Source organism: Schistocerca americana, chromosome X (genome assembly GCF_021461395.2).
Source record: "Schistocerca americana isolate TAMUIC-IGC-003095 chromosome X, iqSchAmer2.1, whole genome shotgun sequence".
Classification (NCBI taxonomy): domain Eukaryota; kingdom Metazoa; phylum Arthropoda; class Insecta; order Orthoptera; family Acrididae; genus Schistocerca; species Schistocerca americana.
The window spans coordinates 278,276,008-278,292,840 of NC_060130.1; positions in this window are offsets into that span (position 1 = coordinate 278,276,008).

The window sequence follows — 16,833 nt, forward strand, 5'->3', positions numbered from 1 at the left end:
GCCTAGAACCGCTCGGCCAACAAGCCCGTCGTATGAGAGGTCAACATTTGTTAATTGCGTACAAGGTTAACGTTCCAAGTTACAAACGTTGCTCAATACGACGACCATTTGCATCCAAAACAGCCTGAAACCACACTAGGGATTGCTCTGCTATTGCTCGAAACAACGGTGGAACATGGAATGTCGCGACACAGCTCGTCCACGGCTTCAAGATCACACGTTGCGTCCTGGTTTGTCAGTCGTGGCAACAGTAACTTCTTCAATGATTTGTGGTAAGTTTTGCCATCGCCCTTTCCCAGGAGAAATTCCCAAATCGCCAGTTAGTTCGAACTTCCGAATAATGTTCTTTAACTGTGGTGTGCAAAAAAGAACCAGCTTCTTCTGTGCGGATGCACTAACAGTACCCGAACTCTTACGGGAATCGGCAAAAAGCCGCGAGTAATAAGTATAATGGGCAGGGGCACTATGAATATAGTGCGGGACAATAAGTTGGGAATGTGGGTCACACGGGGGGCGTGTCAGAGATAAGTCCCTGCAGTCGCACTATCCTCTGTGGCTCAGATGGATGCCGGTACGGTAGCTCAGCGTGTTCTGTCAGAGGGTTAGCTGCCTTCTGTAATAAGAAACTGAGTGAAAGGATCAACAGTGAACTTGAACGGGTGTCATGGGACGTCCGCACCGAACAAATGCAACGAACGATATCGAACAAAATGAGATTAAAAAAAAATGATGGATAGAGCGTCTGCCATGCAAGCAGGAGATCCCGGGTTCGAGTCCCGGTCGGGACACACGTTTTCAGCTGTCCCAGTTGACTTATAGCAACGCCCGTATGCAGCTGGGGGTATTAATTTCATTGTAATTTCATAGTGACAGATTTTTCACAGAACAAATGTAAATAACAGTTTCCTACAACGAACGTAAAACCTTTTTTCCCTCAAATAAGAGTCACCCTATTTGGTACATCGATTACTTGGTATATCTAAATTATCAATTTTTGCAACCAGTATATCGTCAGCATCTGTATATCATTCACCTAATGTATCGATAAATCAGTATAACGATATCTCAGAAAATTTTGGAAACTCTAGCGTTGATGAAAATGTGCAGACCCTCCAGACTCGCAAATCGGAGATGAAATTTCCTCACTGTACAATCGTCGGACAATGCACATTAACATAACAGAAGAATAAGTAGAAATATAAGTACATTTCTGACATAAAAATGATCTTTTACGCCGGACTGTGACATTATTTCCTTCTCTCGTAGAACAGGAGACGCTTATGAACATACTGAACAGCACAAATCGTGCGAAAGAACTGTTTGTGAAGAAGCTGCTTGCTAATGTCTTGCCGTTAATGTCGAGTGCGTTGTCTGTAACAGTGGCTGGAAAGCGACTGCAAGTCACACTGTTCTTGGTCGTTTGTTGTTGTGGTCTTCAGTCCTGAGACTGGTTTGATGCAGCTCTCCATGCTACTCAATCCTGTGGAAGCTTCTTCATCTCCCAGTACCTACTGCAGCCTACATCCTTCTGAATCTGCTTAGTGTATTTATCTCTTGGTCTCCCTCTACGATTTTTACCCTCCACGCTGCCCTCCAGTACTAAATTGGTGATCCCTTGATGCCTCAGAACATGTCCTACCAACCGATTCCTTCTTCTAGTCAAGTTGTGCCACAAACTCCTCTTCTCCCCAATTCTATTCAATACCTCCTCATTAGTTATGTGATCTACCCATCTAATCTTCAGCATTCTTCTGTAGCACCACATTTCGATAGCTTCTATTCTCTTCTTGTCTAAACTATTTATCGTCCATGTTTCACTTCCATACACGGCTACACCCGATACAAATACTTTCAGAAACGACTTCCTGACACTTAAGTCAATACTCGATGTTAACAAATTTCTCTTCTTCAGAAACGCTTTCCTTGCCATTGTTAGTCTACATTTTATATCCTCTCTACTTCGACCATCATCAGTTATTTTGCTCCTTTACTACTTTTAAGTGTCTCATTTCATAATCTAATTCCCTCAGCATCACCTGACTTAATTCGACTACATTCCATTATCCTCGTTTTGCTTTTGTTGATGTTCATCTTATACCCTCCTTTCAAGACACTGTCCATTCCGTTGAACTGCTCTTCCAAGTCCTTTGCTGTCTCTGACAGAATTACAATGTCATCGGCGAACCTCAAAGTTTTTATTTCTTTTCTATGGATTTTAATACCTACTCCAAACTTTTCTTTTGTTTCCTTTACTGCTTGCTCAATATACAGATTGAATAGCACAACCCTGTGTCACTCCCTCCCCAACCACTGCTTCCCTTTCATGTCCCTCGACTCTTATAACTGCCATCTGCTTTCTGTACAAATTGTAAATAGCCTTTCGATCCCTGTATTTTACCCCTACCACCCTCAGAATTTGAAAGAGGGTATTCCAGTCAACATTGTCAAAAGCTTTCTCTAAGTCTACAAATGCTGGAAACGTAGGTTTGCCTTTCCTTAATCTTTCTTCTAAGATAAGTCGTAGAGTCAGTATTGCCTCACGTGTTCCAACATCTCTACGGAATCCAACTGTTCTTGGTGTCTGATTGAAAATGAATCATTTGGCCACGTGTGACTCCGTCTAGCCAGGAGGCATCAGCGCGCCGTGGCGCTTGGACAGCCCTGTGGCGCATCTGTTTCGCCCTGGGGTAGCCCCCGGGCCTCTTCACACAGCCGCGTCCTGCCCATTCACTTGGTAATCCGTGCTCCCGCCCGTACACCAGAACGACATGTAAATGTTCGCTTAACGCAATCATGCAATGAATACTCGAGAATAGCTTATGGTTAAGCCATTTGGTCAATTATGAATGCTTTGCTTCATTGGTTTGCTGTTATTATAGCCACTGCGCTATACATAATGAGATATCCGGATTTCGCAGCAGGACACTACGAGTGTGAGGAACGGGCACGGGACCTATCATCCTGTTGTCCTTTGCGAAATCTGGACGATCATTTGTAATGACTCACGCCTGCTGGGCTGTCATTTGCACATCTGAACCTTTCTCTGAAATATTCTTTGGTGATAGTTTGAAACTAAACAAAACGGAAACCAGTCTCCTGTTGATACAGACTTTTTAACGTTTGATAACCGATGTAATGGTACTTGAATTACGTAACCATTACGGCACCTCACCTCAACCTCTCGATACCAGCAATATTCTACTGTGTCTCTGTAAAATAGTTTACATATTTCTGTGACAACATTCAAATTTGATTCATTAATGTAGAGGTATTTCGATACATCGATATGTATATATTGCAATGATATTATTCTTATGTGTATTCTTTTTTTGTCACTATGATGTTTCAAGTACTTGTAACTCTGATTTTTGGGCGCGTAAGCGATTATTAAAGAGTCAAGCTTTGGTCGTCATGTTAAAAAGACGCAAATTGTAGTCGGTTTATGAAATGTGAACTTTAACAGTGAGGAAGATATTTTCAAGTATGTTTTATATTGTGAAGTGATGTTTTGGAACGAGTTACGTGATATTGCAACAAAAGTAATAAAAAAGAAGTGTAACTTAAATTCGGAGTGCTGATTACTTTTTTACATCACCATTGTCTTAATTTGCAAAAGTTTAATCTTCAAGAATGGTTTATGAAACACATCTATCAAACTTTTGAATATCTCAGAATAACACCTAGGCCTCTTTGCATCCGAGCTTGGAATCATCACTACCTAGATTTTCGACGATTGAGCCATGAGTTCACAACGAGACCAGCGTGGGAAACACGAAAAGATTAGTGCCTAGTTTATCCATTATTTCAAGAAATGACTTTATTAACTGTGCTCTAATGACACCTGGCACATAATATAACTTTGTTGTTGCCCGAAAATGCAATATTAAAGCAGCGTGAGCAACACTACAATCATAATTAATTTTTGACCTTTGTTGTGGTAGGGTTGTTAGACCGACTTCAAGTAGATATTACCCATCTTCTGATTTTGAAAAATAATAAACCAACCTATTACACAGCTAGCACGATTTGAAATTTTTCTGCCTAAGAATTCAGTTTCGCTTTACGTAAATAGTATGATTTTCGTAATACATTGTAATTATAAAGTTCACGAAAAATTAAAAAACAATAGATACAAGTAAACGGCTAAACGTAACGTAACAAATGAAACAGAATGTGAAAAACAAACTCACAAAGATTTCGTCAAAGTGGTGCCAGAAAGTCAGAACAAACTCTCAAACTTTTTTTTTTTAAGGTGGTGCCAGCAAATTAGTTTTTAAAACCACCAACAATGCAATGGCGCCACCGAATGAAGTTGCCGTAAATGGCGGTGGACCAGGTAGAAAAAGCATTTTGGAACGGACTTCTTGCGGTTTTTTCTTGCAGGGTTACATCGATGATAGCGTTTACGTTCCACTTCTACCATAGTACCTCCAAGACTTAAGACACCGCACCTGCTCTTGCCGCCACTCTGGGTCGGATATGAGCAGGATTGGACTACCGATTAGATGTGGGCCACGAAACGATGTGTGGACACATAGAACATTCATACATATTGCAAAAAAAAAAAAAAAAAAAAAAAAAGAGTTTAGAGTTTGTATTTCCCTCATACATATTGCAAAAAAAAAAAAAAAAAAAAGTTTAGAGTTTGTATTTCCCATGTTAAATCACTTCTTTCGTTGTTCTTCGCCATTTATCTATACCGATTTTTTAGCAGCGTCATGGACTTCTATGTTGTGTACTGTCTGTTCTGTTATCCATGAATAGTTAGACTAAGTACTTATTAATTGAAGGTATGCTCTTTTATATGAATATTCGTGACCCAAGAACCAACTCTAAAACATTATCGGACTGCGAAATAACCAGAAGAGGTGAACACTGTAGCACACACAGAAATTCCACGCGATGGAAAAATGATATGTATAGCTTGTACTAATGAACATAAAAACCTGTTTGATCAGTCTCGAAAACCTCTCGAAATTAAAGAGTGTAATGTGGTTAGCTTCTATCTAAACTCAAGACTGTGGGATGATTTCGCTTGATTGTAATCATAATACTTTAATCTCAAAATCATTCAGCATAGAAAGTGCTTCGTTACAGTGATTAAATAATAACGACGACCAAGAACAAAAAAGAGACATGCTATTGCAAAAACTCAAAACACCATATTCTGCACAAATGGTTGCTTGGGAACATCACAAAAATATGACACGGCAAAGCTCCGTCCCAGAATCATCGGAAAAACTATCCTTTCAAATCCTGGAAATTGCACGTGAAGAGAGCGGGATATTTATTACTAGTTCGTGGGAGAAACTGAATATGACTGAACCTTTTCAATAATTATTTCATGGACAATCACTGAATGGATAAAGGGAATATTGGCAACGTCATCTTGGGGAAGATGGCGTCGCGACATGTTCTTCAGTTTCATGCATGAAAATTAATGAAATGGTTGAGGAGTGCATAATTGAGTAACAACAATGTTGAATTAACACACTATATTAACCTCAAAGGAATCAAACAATAGAATAACACTACCTGAACTTAAGAAGACATGTGGACATGAACTGGAGTTCCAGCAATCACGGAAATAAAAGTTATCTAAACGCGTATTCCAACAGTGCATTAAGTATCCTGAAGGGTGGGAGAGGGTGACTAAATTGAGTGCGTAAGGCTTAGATTGATTAACAACGACATAGCACTGTAATCAGCTTCGGGATTACGAAAAGCAATCAATCTCTTAGTCTTTGAATACAAGTCCACACTCACATTTCGTCACCAAACTGGCATTGGAAATGACAGCAATTTAAATGTGCAAATACTAATATCTCCAACTGAAGTATCTTAAAGGTTGTGTATTAATAATCACTGTAAATAACTGTAACGATATTCTATGAGATTTCTGGATTGCAGTCGGATCATGTTGACTTTTTCTCCCAACATTTCGGCTGACAACCGTCCACCTATCTTCAGGTGAGTGTCCGCCACTAGCCAGTGACTGAAGATGGCTGGACGGTTGCCAACCGAAATATTGTGGCAAGAAGTCAACGTGATTCGGCAGCAATCCTGAAACAGCATAGAATATTCAGTAGGCTGGAAAAACTTCAAGAATCACAAGTACAACGGTCTCACCAAATCTTCAACTGCAACCGTCAACTCCAATCAGCTTAAAACTAGTGGTCGTTACATCCAAAACACTCATCTAGTCTATTCAAACTTTGTCCGCCTCGTGGCCCACTAAGCCCCTCTCCCCCCTGATTGGCCGAACCAAGTAGAACTCGTCAAAGGTAAAAAGCTCATCAACAGCAATGTACCACAAAATATAGCACAAAGAGCTTGTATGATGTACCAATAGCAATTACAGGACATCTCTGTGAAATGTAGGCAAAGATGGTTTTACGATTTAATGAAAGCAAAATTGCGAATGAAATGAAAGTGCTGTTTAACAAGCAACTTTCAAACTTTATAATTACCCTGTACAATGCTTTAGAAAAGCAACATAAACTAGCGCTATATAGGGCGGACAGATAGAAACCTGATAATAAGGTCAGAGGAGGGCAGAGGATATAGAATTAGTCCACATTTTGCAGAAAACCATCTGCCGGAAATGTGCTGTTATGGGGAAATGGCCATTGAACGACAGCCAATCAATGACGAGCCTGCGCTAGTGTGTGCATCTAAACTGACCCAAGCTAATACGTGTTATGCTAGAGAGTGCAGTTACCAATTCAGTTAACTCAAGATAATGATTTCAGCTGAAACAGTCAAAGCTGGGAAAACTTTAAATTCCTGTTCATAGCTGGTAAGACACGAATTTCTTGGTGTTGCTTACGGAGTATAACTAGACTATTAAATCAACTACTCTAAAAGTACCATAAAGATATTAACTTTTTCGGTTAGTAAGTATAACAGAGAAGCAGCATATTTGGACAAATATGCGCTACTAGACACATCTAGACACGTCCGCTTACGGACAAACTTTTGTGCTCTCGTTGCTGGTAGGCTTTCGTTTTACGGCCTTAGCTCCACAACGGTGGATTTACGACCTATGGTGATCTGCAGAATTTTTTTTAGTTTGTAATCTCCCCCCTCCTTCCCTCTTCCATCTATTGTCCACATTAAACAATGCCCAGCCCAAGTAACTAATAAGCAAGGTCATTTATGAAGCTTTGAGAGGAGCAAAGATTATAATAAACTTTCAAGTTTACGTAGCTTGTAGCGTTGAGATGGATGCAGTTCTTTTTGTCTAGTGGTCTGATTCTTGAAGCTGAAAATCTAACATCAGGTCCTCACGGTTGGTTTGAACTAAATAAATTGGAAGATTGTTGTTGCAGAATTTTTTCCGTACATATATTTTCTACTGATTTTCTCACGTATTAATATATCATACGGTATATTGATTTTTCACGTTAACAGAGCCGAAATTACATTGTTCGCACTATTATACAAAAATACGTTTGATCACATCAGAGGCAAGCTTACGACTCTCACACTCTGCGGAAATAACAATCTTCCAAAGGGTTTACAACGTTTCTTAACAAATGAATTCCTACTAGTTTTCGTTAGATTATTAATTTCGATTATTATTTGATAAATGAATCCAGAAATAAACATAGTAAACAGTACAGGATTGTGCACTTAATAATAGAAATTTTAAGTACGCAAATAATTCGTAATTTCAAATGTTTTAAAAAAAGTAATTTTAACTTTACATCCAGAACTAGTACTTATCGATTATAATATCGAAACTAAAATAGTTTATAAAGTAATTCCTTTTAATAAATTTTAGCTTCAAATATAACATATTGTGTATAAAATTATGTGAAAGCTTTCAGGAAAGCAACTGAGACAATATTGGCCTGCTCAAAATTCGAAAAATAATGGTGGTATCGACAACTACTATTGAGGAAAAGTAATGCTAGAGGAGGATGTCCCGTTACAAGTTCAACGCCCCATCCACTGCTATGACATTATCATGTTTGTTACCACACTGTTTACAGTGAGTTGTGTATTACACTGAAGCAATCCATACTTTAGTATGCATGGACTTCGTCTAGATACTCATCACAGAATGCATCATTTCCGTTCCGCATTTTGATGGACGACAAGTTTGGTTTTATCGGCACGTGAAGTTCTGTTGGCTATGACTCCAGTAACACAATTATTTGCACATGGTGTAGCACTGAAATATGAGAGCGTACTGAAAAATAATGCCTCCGAATATTTTTTTCTCAATGTCGATTGAGAAATTACACGTCATGCATATTACTCGGCTGAGTTTTCCGCTTCGCTGATGCAGGTTGCAAACCTCAGCCGCTAGACGACTGTGAGTTGTAGCGTGTAACAAGGTGGTGTGTAACGTAACTACGTCGGTGCGTGAGAAACTGTGTGCTGTAATCGGGTTTCTAGCGGCAGAAAAAGTGCCTCTAATTGAAATCCATAGAAGAATGAAAGCTGTGTGTGGTAATGATTGTATCGACATCAGTAATGAGTGACGTCGGGTTGTTCGTGCTCGCAAAGAAGGAAACGGAGCCGGCCGCTGTGACCGAGCGGTTCTAGGCGCTTCAGTCCGGAGCCGCCCTGCTGCTACGGTCGCAGGTTCGAATCCTGCCTCGGGCATGGATGTGTGTGATGTCCTTAGGTTAGTTAGGTTAAGCAGTTCTAAGTCTAGGGGACTGATGACCTCAGATGGTAAGGCCCACAGTGCTTAGAGCCATTTGAACCATTTTGAAGGAAACGGTGGCGCTAACCTCAATGTGTCTGACAGAGTTCGGAGTGGACGATTGCGTACGGCAACTGACGACACTCATCGGAATCGAGTTGATGATCTCACAAGAGAAAATAGTTCGATAACACAGACCCAACTCTCATATATGTGTCGCATATCATGAGAGCGTGTACAGGCCATCACTGCAAAAATGTAGTACAAAAAAACTGTGTGTACATAGGGTGCCTCGAATGCTCACTCCTGACTTGAAACAGAGAGACTGGACATCTCTCAACAATTTCTTTTGCGTTTAGAATCAGAAGGTGATTGGATCCTTAGCAACATTGTGGCAAACGATGAAAGCTGGGTCTTCCATGTTGACCCCATAAACAAGAGAGCATGAATGAAAGATCAACGACGCCAAATAAGTTTAAGACCATCCCATCGACAGGTAAAGTCATGCTCACAGTGTTCTGGGATGTTCAAGGTGTTGCGCAAATGGAATTTATGCCTAAAGCCACCACCACAAAACTCAGCAAGGTACTGCGAGACCCTTAGAAAACTGAAAACACGAAGTCGTAGAAATTCCAGACATGGAGCACCAACTCCTTCGGCATGACAATGTGAGACCACACAAGAGTGCTGTGACATCGGCAGCAATTCGACACCTGGGGTCCACTGTCGCCGATCATCGTCCATTCAGTCCCGGCTCGGCCTCATCCGATATTCATTTGTTTCCAAAACCTAAAGAACACCTTGAGGACTTTACTTTGATAGTGATGAAGTTATGCAAGGAGAGGTGAGGCTGTGACTCTCTTCTTCTTGCGTTACGGCCTCTGTAGGACAATGGGTGGTCCCTTTGTGGACTGCATTTTCGTCTTCTTCTCCCAGAACCTCTTCATTCTTTCTCTTCTTCTCTCCTGCTCTTCTTCCGAGATCTTCAGTGTCCTTTTCTCCTGTCGGCTTCACTGGTGACACTCTAATCTTTTCTTGTATTCTTCTCTGTCGTTGGTCTCCGGCATATTGGTCAGTGTATACTTGCTCCCCCAATTTTCCTTTCCTTCGACCTTGATCCCCAATTCCAACCAGTCCTTCCGAAGTTCAACAACCCACTTGGTTCCTGTCTTTCCCCTTGTCCTCCCTGTTGTTTCCCACACTCTCTTCGTCATTCTGTCCATACTCATCCTAACTACATGTCCAGCAAACCTTGCCCTTTTGAGTCTGTTTTCCCCGGGTATTGTTCTCATGTTCCGGTACAATTCTTCCCTAGGTCTTCGTATCCACCTCTTTTGGGACCTAGTATTTTTCTCAGTATTTTTCTCTCTTCTTTCTCTAGTTGTTCTGCCCCATTTCTTCCTAGTGTCATCGTCTCAGCAGCATATAATACTCCATTCCTCACCGTTGCCTTGTAGTGGCTTACCTTTGCCTCTGTGGATATATTCTTTTTATTGTATATCTCTCTCGTCATACAGAAGGCTGACCTCATCTTCTTTGTCCTGTCTGTTATTCCCTCATTGCTCCCTTCCTGTTATAAATTCTCCCAGGTATTTAAATTGGTCCACCATTTGCACACTGCCTTCCGGTGTTTCCCAGTCTGCAGTGATATTTAATGTCTTTGTCTTGTTATAGGCGATCCTCAGTCCCACATTTCTGGCTACCTTGCTTAAGTTGTCGAGTTGTGTCTTTGCATCTTCTCCCGTCTCACTTACTATTGCTATATCGTCTGCAAAGGCTAGGCAGTCCACTTGAGCCCTGTTGTCCTTTTTGTCCCCCACATGGGTCTTTGGTATTCCCATTTCCTCGTTTATTGCTCTCCACTGCCTGATCACTTCGTCCAGTGCTATATTGAACAACAATGGAGACAATCCATCTCCCTGTTTAACACCAGTCTTGATCTCAAAATCTTCTGACAGTACTCCTCTGAATCTCACCCTTGCTTTTGTGTCTGTCAGAATTTATTTTATGAGTCTTTGTGTAGTTCCATCAAGTCCTCTGTTCTTCAGGATCCTATCAAGAGTCTGTCTGTCGATGGAGTCATATGCCTTTGTTAAGTCCCTTCCTCCTGTCCCATGACTTGCGGGATGTGGCCCCGGGCTAGGGAACGGCAATGGCGGACCTGAGGCTGTGACTCTGTCAACAAAGTAAAACATTCTACAGTGGCGCTATCAACGAAATGGTGTCTCGCTGGGAGAAATGTGTTCGTCGCCAGGGTGATTATGTTGAGAAATAAATATGTAGGCATGAAATACAAAGATGTAGAAAGATTGTATCGTTTGTTTTATTTTGAAAACTTTAAGAACTTCCACATAAAAAATTCGGATCATTACTTTTCTGCGCGCCCTCGTACATCAGCGCATCCAATATTCAAGGTGTTGGTGAGTTGACGCATGCATCAATGCTATTGAAGGATTTGGAAAATTCCGTGTAAGAACATTCATGCATTGCTCTGGTATGGTCTCTTCCTGCGTGTTTCCCATGATTTATATACTATGTATAGTTGTAAGAAATGAGTTCCAAAGTGGAAATGAACTCTTTCTGAAGCCATGTCCATATAATATTTTGTGAGGAGTAAAGTTTGATCGTACCTTTCTGTTAAACCCTGCATAAACAAATATAGAGCTTCAGAAATAAATAGACGTGTTTATTCAAAGCCATTTAACACTGCACTTATGAACCTATAAAAATTTACGAAGATACTAATTTTAACTCTCTAATGTAGCACATTCGTATTTAGTTGTCCAAGAAAACAATTTCAGTATAAGATGAGCAAAAATTTATTCGACACAGATTATGGCACTCAAGATAAAATAAAATCACGAGACGAGTTGTAGCACAGGTTGAGTTGGTACAGTGGTTAAGTCGCAGGAGGGGTTTTCGGGAGGAGCAACCTTCAGCATTTCTCTGATTTCCAGGAAGCACTTTCGACGTTTGCAGGGTTCCCTCAGAATGGTAGTATAATCTTTCTCTCGATCTGTTTCGCTCCGAAATAGTGCTCCATCTCTGTCTCTGACGGTACATTAAGTTGTAACTTGCATTATATTATTTTCCATTCGTACGGTCGCAGGTTCGAATCCTGCCTCGGGCATGGATATGTGTGATGTCCTTAGGATAGTTAGGTTTAAGTAGTTTTAAGTTCTAGGGGACTGATGACCTCAGATGTTAAGTCCCATAGTGCTCAGAGCCATTTGAATCATTTTCCGTTCGTAAGATCTTAAGAAGAAACATTGAGTCGGGAAAACTTAAACATTAATGTACGGAGGAGGAATATTGGTAGAGCACTTGCCCGCGAAAGGCAAAGGTCCCGAGTTCGAGTCTCGGTCCAGCTCACAGTTTTAATCCGCCAGGAAGCTTCATATCAGCGCACACTCCGCTGCAGAGTGAAAATCTCATTCTGGAATATTAACATTTTCCGATTACAAACGATCGTGCAACATGTGTAACATAGCTCATCTTTGACAAGGGGTACATGAAAAAGCAGGCTTTCTTGACATGTACCCCTACTTACTGTTCATTTTCTGTCAGTAAAATGCTGTTTGAAATGTTCTGTCTGAGGTGCATGCCCGTGAGCGGGCTGTTGGCCCGACTGAAGTACACTGTTCAAAAGAATTTGGGGAACACGTGTATCAACGTCCGGTATGATACATGTATTTTGATACATCAACGGGAGGTATGTTAAATCTGATACAGGCAGTATCCGTGGGCTTATTGCATGGTTTGAGACCTTCGCTTTCCATGAAGGCAACAATTAAAACCATTCGCCATATATTGGCTGTGTTAGGCATTGCAATGTCAGGCGGTCACTCGGAAAGAAGTGAGTACCTGCGTCCCAGTGTTTTCTAGTGAGGTACACAGATGACAGTTGTCACTTGTGGACGTTGTATCCAACCAAGCACATCCTCTTGCATCTTAACGCAGTGCAAGTTGTGAGGCTGGTCTGTTTGATCCAAAACGGATGGATTTTCGGTCGTGTTGCTGCGGATGTTGCCTCTGCATGTGTTATCCATAAGTTGTGGATACGCTACGGGGAGACAGGTCAGTACACAAGGCGTGCTGGACAAGGTGCTCGAAGCATTACAATCCCACATGAAGATCGATACCTGGCCATCTCTGCGTTGCGGCGTCGTTACGGACACCGCCAGAGCACTGCAAGTCGATCTCAGAGGGCCAATTGGAGCCGCTGTGTCCGGTCTGACTGTTCGAGTACACCACTTGACACAACGTCTTGCAGCTCATCTCCAGTCCTGCCCATATGAACTGGCAACCTCGGCTCTGGAGAACCGTGTTATTCACAGACGAGTCCAGATATCATCTGACGCAAGGTGATGGCTTAAGTGTGGACAGCCGTGGTGGACGGTACCTGCGAAATGTTGTCCAGGAAATCGACAAACTTCCTAGCTTCTGTGATGTTGTGGGGAGACTTCAGTGTTGACAGCTATACGGATACTATCGTTGTCCATGGTCGTCTTTCCGGCAGGCAATACATCGAACAGATCCTGTTGGACCATGTAGTCGCTGCTGCACACGGTGGTCTCCCTCAATTTTCTTCTAATGTCAGGGCTCATGTGTGTGTGTATGTTGGGGGGGGGGGGGGGTATCGGCAGAAATGTCGTGCGAAGCCTGGATATTGAAGTAATGGAATGGCCAGCGATGAGTCCCTACCTAAACCCCATCGTGCATATGTGGCCATGCTTGCCAGGCGTGTTCGTGGTCGTCGCTTTCCACCACAGACTCTCCAAGAACTCTCATCGCTTCTCAGTGAAGAATGAGAACGGATACCAAACGGTGTCATCTGTATACTTTACGATGTCAGGCAGTGATAAAAGCTCACGGAAGGCATACACGTTATTGAAGCTCTCAAAGTCCAGTGAAAAGCACCCAGGCTGACAGGATGAATAACTGTTTCCACTTTGTTTTCGACAACTGTCAGACATTTCAGTTCTTTTTACTTAAACGATCGATGATGTAACGATGTTTCACCCTGTACTTAATTTGTGAAAGTTAAAGATACAATTCTGCAACATACCCAGTCGTCAATTGTCGTTGGAATACAATCTTTCTTTGCCGAAATACCAGGTGGGTCCATCGTGCTAGCCACCATTTAACACCGGGAAGGATCCCCTATCCCTGGAGGGGGTGGAACGAGGAAAAATCCCCGCTCCTATCCGGGACTAAACCCGGGAATTGCAGCGCCAGAGTCTAGGAGTCTACCCAGTAGAACACCACCGCCACCCATTTGAAATGCATTAAGATTTAGCTGTGGAAGGAACTTAAGTATTCCACTTCAGCACTAACTTAAAATCCACTGCATCAAAAATATGCCTTGTCTTTGAGGCATCCTTGGAACAGTCAATAAGCGATCGGAAATTTTTATAAAAAAATTTCCCAGAATAGTTAAATTATTCAACGACAGAGAATTAGTAAAGTCTGTGGTGCATATTCATTAACTTTTCTGAAGATTGAGACATCAAGGGTATATTTAACCCGAATCATGGCGGAGATCGCCGGTATTTTCCCGACACAGAAGGACTGACAGTGGCATTCCATATCACGTTCCGTCTGATATGACCTCGTCGTCGTCGGCACACTAAACCCTAATCTTCCTGATCACGAGACATGCGCCAGTTTCTTGCATCAGACCACAAATAACTTCACAATTTGCTAAGTAGTAGTAGCATGCGACTCAGTTGATAGTAATGTATCTGTGACATATGGGTGTTACATTTGGTATCCGTCTTGCGCGGCAGCCTGGGCTGGCTTTCAGCCAACAAGAGGCACTCAGGCCTTACAAACATTAGTATGTTACGTGACTGCTAACGTTTCTTAGGAACTGGGTCCAACACGACCAGATCGCAGCTGATCGTCTTTCAGCAAGTCCTCATGTCAATTCCGACATTTAGCAGCAGACTCGAAATATGTTGGTTTGTTAGCTAATTTAAGTAAATCAACGTAAATCTGTGAGTGACACCCGTTTCCTGAAAACCCTTTTCATAGGGCAACATAAGCTTATGGAATATGGTGCTACAGAAGAATGCTGGAAATTAGGTAGGTATTTCGGATAAATACTGAGAGCGTACACATGCTGAGGCATCAAAGAATAGCCATTTGGTAATGGAGAGAGGTGCAAGAGAGGAGGGGGTAAATATTGTAGGGGGAGAGCAAGCCTTCACTATAGAATTGATTTCAAATGGATGTAGGTTGCATTAATCATGCAGAGATGAAGAGGCTTGCACAAGATAGACTAGCGTCATGAGTCACATCAAACGTCTTTAGAGTGAAGACCACAATAACACGAAGAGTTAATGCCACCAAAAGTGAAATATTGCTACATAAACAGCTAAAATGAAGCCTAATTTAATGTGAAGACACCTTATTAAGAGGGCATGAATTCGAAATGTGTAATGTCAAACGAGAAATATTACTGACGCAGTAACCACAGTCATTCATGCTATTTTGTTTCTTTTCTGTAAAAATAGTTAATCGTTTACAGGGGCCAAAGAAAAATATACTAGGGTCATTCCATAAATCAAGGCAACTATGGTATATCGTGTGAACGTATCTCATTATCGTAATCGCAGTAAATACATCCGAAAATTCGTGGCAAGCATTACCAAAATCAACCGATAGATTGCGACCGCATGCGAGGATGGTCGAGTACCTGCGCCTCAAACATTCAGCGTCAGGGTGGCAGTGCTACAAAATGTGTTCATCAACCCATCCTGCTCACCAGACCACAGTCCACAATACGTCGACCTCATTCCACAAATGAGGAAAACACTGTGCTGGAGGCGCTTTACAAACAAGGTGAATGTCTCCACGGCATTTCAGCATCTAAAAATGGTTCAAATGGCCCTGAGCACTATGAGACTTAACATCTGAGGTCATCAGTCCCCTAGAACTTAGAACTACTTAAGCCTAACTAACCTAAGGACATCACACACATCCATGCCCGAGGCAGGATTCGAACCTGCGACCGTAGCGATTTCAGCATCTGGTGGCACACACTGATGGCAATGCCAATGGCATTGGGGGACTATTTTGAAGCACAGTAGTTGATTTTGATTCATAAATTTACATGGAGTTCCAATGGGCGTGTTTCCTTTCAACCTTTATCGTGACATCCTGTACTGGAACCCTATTTTATGTTATCGTTGATATACACAATGCCGTACCGGTTTAGTGCACACTGCGGAATTCACGTGTTGTCGCATTATCGCAAGATATACCACAGTTGCCATGACTTTTAGAATGACCCTCGCAGAAAAGACAAGTTTTTCAAAGCTTTTACGGCTTATTAATCGTTCTTTTAAACTTATGGAAATCTGTCATACGTCCTAGCTTGGTGCCACAATATTTCGGTGCAGAGTCAGGTTCCCGAAGGTAGTCAAGACACTGGACAGAAATATCATGGCACCTAGCTGTGGTCGTACGACATTTTTTCTGAAGTTTAGAAGATCGATCAGTAGGCTAGCAAAGTACTAAAAAGCTTGTTTTATATATATAAACTCTGGAAACGATGCCCTAACTACCATCGTTGCTGTTACTGATATGTAATTCAACAATGAAAGAAAACAATAACACTGACATATATCAGATTTGATTCCATAGGGAAACAGTTGTGCCCAGCAAACTATATTCATTTCAAGTTGCAATGATGTTTATTGCACATCTAGATTTCGGTCACTGTGTGGCCATCTTCCGTGCCAGAAAACATTCGAAGAACTAGTTACAATAAGGTAACATGCACGGCTTGTTCAATGTACAGTTACATAATATTTAAAATGCATGCCAGTAAATGTTAGTTAAGGCATTTCCCACATTACGTATTACGTAATATAATCGACGGTTTACTAGTTTTAACACCAAACTGTGTAAAATATGATGCATTTCTATACGAAACTCATAAAGGACATTTTAAAGCAGAAAGTTTCCAGGTCTCTCTACTTACTGTTGATGGTAAAACGACTTTTAGCACCACAGTTTCTGTTCCACCGCCTTTAACTATGCTTGGAATGCAGCACGGTTTAATAAAATTTTATTAACTTAGTTACTGGAACAACATGCTTTGTATTTTAAAACTATGTTCAACTGTAAAAAAAAAAAAAAAGTGCAGCAGTAACTGATGCCGCTGG